General features: G+C 41.7%; 1 long non-coding RNA gene across 1 annotated transcript; it reads right to left on the reverse strand.

Annotated features, from left to right (window-relative positions):
- Positions 1 to 1,856: 1,856 nt before the first annotated feature.
- Positions 1,857 to 5,212, reverse strand: LOC307023161. The gene is made up of 2 exons (XR_013803610.1): positions 2,171 to 5,212; positions 1,857 to 1,954 (listed from the first exon to the last, which is right to left on the reverse strand). It is a non-coding gene; the product is annotated as an uncharacterized lncRNA (long non-coding RNA).
- Between the last annotated feature and the right edge of the window lie 209 nt (positions 5,213 to 5,421).

The following is a 5,421-nucleotide window of genomic DNA, read 5'->3' on the forward strand; positions in this document are numbered from 1 at the left end:
ATATCTAAAAAAGGGAAAGACCCTACTGAATGTGCCTCTTACAGGCCTATCTCATTGCTGAACACAGATGCTAAAATCTTAGCCAAGGTTCTGGCTCGCAGATTGGAAGGTGTCATTCCACTAATAATATCATCCGATCAGACTGGCTTTATGAAAAACCGCTACTCCTTCTTCAATGTCAGGCGTCTCTTTAATATAATATATTCACCAACTGGAAACGTCCCAGAATGTGTTGTGGCTTTGGATGCGGAAAAGGCGTTTGATAGGGTCGAATGGAGGTATTTATTTACAGTTTTAGAGAAGTTTGGCTTTGGGTCATCACTTATATCTTTGGTTAATCTATTATATGCTTCTCCCACCGCCGCAGTCCAAACAAACGGTACACGCTCGCAACCTTTTGCCCTGGGCCGCGGAACACGCCAAGGTTGCCCATTGAGTCCAATCCTTTTTAATTTGGCTATTGAACCGCTAGCGATTGCTCTCCGCAAAAGTGCAGACGTTGCCAGTATCTCAAGGGGGGGCTCGGTGCATGAGGTGTCTTTGTATGCAGATGACCTTTTGCTATATATTTCAAACCCAACAACCTCTATGCCAGCAGCAGTATCTCTGCTAGAGCAGTTCGGTTCCATATCTGGTTACAAGCTAAATTTAAACAAAAGTATTCTGTTTCCAATCAATAGTGAAGCACTCCACTTAGACTACAAAGACTCGCCATTTAAACTTGAACGTGAGCAGTTTACTTATCTTGGAGTGACAGTTACACGAAAATGTAAAGATCTGTTTTAGGAAAATTTCATGACACTATTCGGCCAGGTGAAAACGTTGCTACAGCAGTGGTGTCCTCTCACAATGTCCCTTGCCGGACGTATAAACTCCATCAAAATGAGTATACTCCCGAAATTCACATATCTATTCCAGATGGTGCCAGTGTTCATCCCCAAATCCTTCTTTGTTTCCTTAGATTCTGTTTTCTCCTCGTATATATGGCAAAACAAGAAACCGCGAGCTAATAAACTACTACTGCAACGACTCAGGAGGGATGGGGGCATGGGCCTCCCGAACACTCGCCATTATTACTGGGCTGCTAATATTCGCTGCCTCACCTTCTGGCGCCACTTCTACCTTCAACCCAACAGGCCAGCGTGGACATCCTTGGAACTGGAGTCTTGTGGTGATGTCTCACTCCCAGCACTCCTTGGGTCACCACTCAGTCAATTCTCGTCTAAGTCGATAGCTAATCCAGTTGTTCGGCATACCCTGAAAGTGTGGGTCCAGTTTAGGAGGTCTTTTGGTCACAAGGATTTCTCACTTCTGAGCCCTGTGGCTTCCAACCATTTTTTCGTTCCATCGAGACATGACTCCACCTTTCAGGGCTGGCACGGGAAGGGTATCAGTCAATTTAAGGATATGTTTACAAATGGTAATTTCATGTCTTTCGACCAACTTTCAGAGAAATACAATCTACCTAAGACACATTTCTTTCGATATCTACAGGCTAGGCACTATGTGCGGTCTATCTTGCCGTGTTTTCCTAAGGAACCGGATAGTAACCCTGTTGATATGTTCCTCTCCTTTAACCCAATATCTCCAAAGGCTATGTCAACCCTATACAGAAACATCTCCACGTTGATTCAGGCACCCTTGGTCAGTATTAAGCCGGCTTGGGAACATGACCTGGGGCAGATGTTTGTCAAATTAAAAGAACATTTTGCAAGTCAAAAAAATAATAATGTGTCGTAAAACAGTGAAGTTACAATTTTTTTTCAGCTACATGGATGTCGGTGCAGTCCACAATAATTTTGCAGTTGAAGGCAGAATGAATTTATTATTGACTCAGAATGAAGCACAACTTCATGTCATACAATACATTGACTTTATTTGTAATTGTGTAAAAAAATATGAATATTGATTAGCAAGCAGGACCTGCAGGAACAGAGAATGGTGATGGATGGAGCTGGGAAGAGAGAAGAATAAAGAAAACAGATCAACTTTATCGGATATTAAAAATTCCATTTCAAAACAAGTTGCCGCTCCTACAGTTTTCTAGTATGGAAAGATGATTTCACATGACCAATGCAAAATATCACACTCAATACATGTGTCTCTGGGGGGTGCATTGTGCCTTTGATGTATATAAATAATAATACCATAACCAAATACTATTACGTACACTGGAAATCAGGTTGCCAGAGCAGGTCAGTCCAGTGTGCATGTTCCTCAGGGTCTCAGCAGTTACAGGTGAGGTAAAGAAAAATAAAAGAGAAAAAGGTCAGTAACAACACTTTAAAGTAACAACACTGAATAATTATCTATTTTAATAATTTTCTCTCAGTAATCACTCAACTACTGTCTTTCCAACAAACAGATTGACTCACTCTCACTATCATCACAATGAAACACGTCCAGAAGAATGTCATGCAAAGCTGCCTGCCTTCCTTCCTTCGACTCTCCCTGAACTGCCTGATCTTTTAATGTTCAATGTTAACCATTTGTGCAGATGGCATTAAGTAGAAAATATGCTAATGTGGCGTTAGCCTACCTCCCGCCCCCTTAGCACCTGGTGGAGGGGGCGATAGGCTACTCTTCAAATGTTTAACAAAATACTTACCATCATGACTACTCCTACTATTTAACATTTTGGTTTACTTCATGTTAAGGCTAATACAAATGACAAGGCTAAGTAATGTAATGTAATGCTAACTAACAGGCTCGCTACTAGCTAGGTAGCTAACTTGACTATGTTCCATGCAAAACATGTATATTACCTGATATGTTTGGTCCTGGTCCTTTCATAAGACGGGAAGCGATAGAACGAGCAAGTGGTATGATCTCTTTTGTGATTACAACCTGGTACAAAGCACACAGGCATCTTGTAAAAGTGAATTTATTGGAGCAATCTCTTATATTTATTGGAGGGAATAAATCAGTCTTCTTCTTCCTCTTTGCTTTGCGAGTCGCAACCAGTCTTGGAGCATTATTGCCTATGACATCACTTACGCGACCCAGAATGCATTTGGGATTTGTAGTCTTTCTAGTTGCGTATTTTTCATTGTCTTATATTTCAACAGTTTTACGACAAACTGTGACTTTTTTTACATGGAAATGATTGTTTAAGATTGACAAACATATGTGTCATTCGTGGCACAATTCAAACGGGATCAAAAGATAACTTTTCTCTCTCCATTGACTTCAATGTATAATTTTCCGCTTCCGGGGTCCCATGGAGGCTCCCGGAAGGGGAGGGACTTCGCCTCTATTGGAATGAATGGGGGTTGTCAAACAGAGCAGATGGTATACACAAGTTATTGAGCCGTTTCCGCTCTACAGCCTGAACTCCTCCCTTCGATGCAATGCACTTCCGTTTTGGCGGACTGGGTTTGTTTTGCTAGCTAGCTCCGTTGTGCCGACAAAGCACTGATATCGCAGAGACAAAGAGGATATAACAATTACAACATGAAGAAAAGTGGTTCGGGAACTACGTGTGCGGTAGTTGGTTGCAATCACTCGAGAAAGCACCTGAACGAGTGGTTAGATAGAGAGTGCTACGACCACAAACCAGCACCCAGCACCCAGCCATGTTGTTCATTAAATACAGATAAACACAACAAATACTGCATGCATTGTATTTTTTAATATTATATATGAATATTTTCATAGTGATGTAATTGTGTGGGCTGCTTTTATATTTTAATTTGTAATACCTGTTAGGATTAAACATGTGATCTTTCTTGTTGAAGCCATTTCTTTAGTTTCCTCTCAACAATTAATTAATTCAGTGTTATTTATGTACAGTATGAGCTTAATATGAATGATGAACTGTATTAAAAGAAATTGTAGCACTCTAAGGAACATATGAAATGCAATAATGCAATAACAGTGCAATAATGAAATTAAATTACATCAAACTTTATTTTCACTCAAACAGTACAGGCACATATGATATATTGCACAGCATAAAGAGATCATGTAAATTGTGCATTATGTAAACAACAGACAACTGTTGGCTCCTGTGGGCATGACCTAAATAAGGCAGTTTATTTTGGTTTTAAAATGCTGAGATATTTACTGCAGAACTGTAACCTTCCCTCAACAAAATCGTCAACAATTTTCGGGAGCATGTGGGCAAAGTAGAATGTGCGCAGCCTTATGATATGCCTTCAGACTGTCCATTGCTTTTCCATCTATTGCCATGGATTGAACGAAGTAGGAGCAAATTTTGCTGTACGTTATGCTGGGCCACGTCGTCATGTTATCCTCCCAGTTTTGCACTGAATTCGGGTGGGGGAGAGTAACGCCATCTCCAGTCAAAGAAGTAGAATCGTGTTCCCAAGCTAGCATCACTGTTAGCATCGAAATCGCTGTGTTTACACCAGTGCCCGTCTGACTGTTTACACCGGTTTACACCGACAGACGCTGTGCAAAAGACTTCCGGCGGAAATGAGGTGCATTTGTGTAGGGTTATGGCGCTACCCGTGGTTTGGCGCGTAAACTTGTCTTTATTCCTAAACGATAGCTGGGGATTCTGGGTAGTGTAGTGTCTTCTGCCATCCTTTACTCCGAAAAAATATTTGTTTTTCCGAATCGAAGGGGAAAAATGCAAAAGCATTGCACACAATTTAAACCAATCAATGTTGTGTAATTAACAAGGATAATCTGGTGTTTTTTAGTCGATGAGTAGTGCAGATATCACTGTAAAATCAATCAACAGTAAGGGGAATACTTACTTCCGGGTGTACAATTCTCCGTTCCAATGAGAATGGACGCTCACATTGCCTTTAAGGGCAGCCGATACAAACGAATGCCGTGCTTCCATGAGCGTCAAATCTCGCAGCAGATGGGAATACATTGCAATCAGTTCAAAGCTATTTGCGTCCCTTTATGAAGCTGAAGGAGCCTAGGAGCGTCACAACTGCACGCCACGGGACACTGACCAAACGTCGCTCCTGGACGATTATGGAGTGAGAGTGTGTTGGCCAGTGTTGGCAGGACCTCCTTCACTTCATGAAATCTCTGCAGCACCAGGAGGCAGCGGGAGGGTTAACTCAGCGTCTGACAAAACAAGCGCGCAGTGCCTTTCACGCACCGCCTTTCAAGCACCGCCTTCACTGTGTTTACCTTCAGAATCATCAGAAAGGCTAAAGAGCGGTGTGGCTGATGTGTTTTAACTTTTAACCACACACACAGACACACACACACACAGACGCACGCACGCGCACACACACACACACACACACACACACACACACACACACACACACACGCGATTTAAACGCAGAGCACTCTCTCTATTATGAGAGTGCTCTCATACTTGTTTGATTCTGAAATTGTATATATTTATATAAATATATTTGTGTGTGTATATGTCCGCATCTGTAGCCTGTTATTGTCTCATTATACCGCACTGTCAATTAATTAAAAGCA

The sequence above is a fragment of the Notothenia rossii genome (genome assembly GCF_949606895.1).
Source record: "Notothenia rossii genome assembly, chromosome: 10".
Lineage (NCBI taxonomy): Eukaryota > Metazoa > Chordata > Actinopteri > Perciformes > Nototheniidae > Notothenia > Notothenia rossii.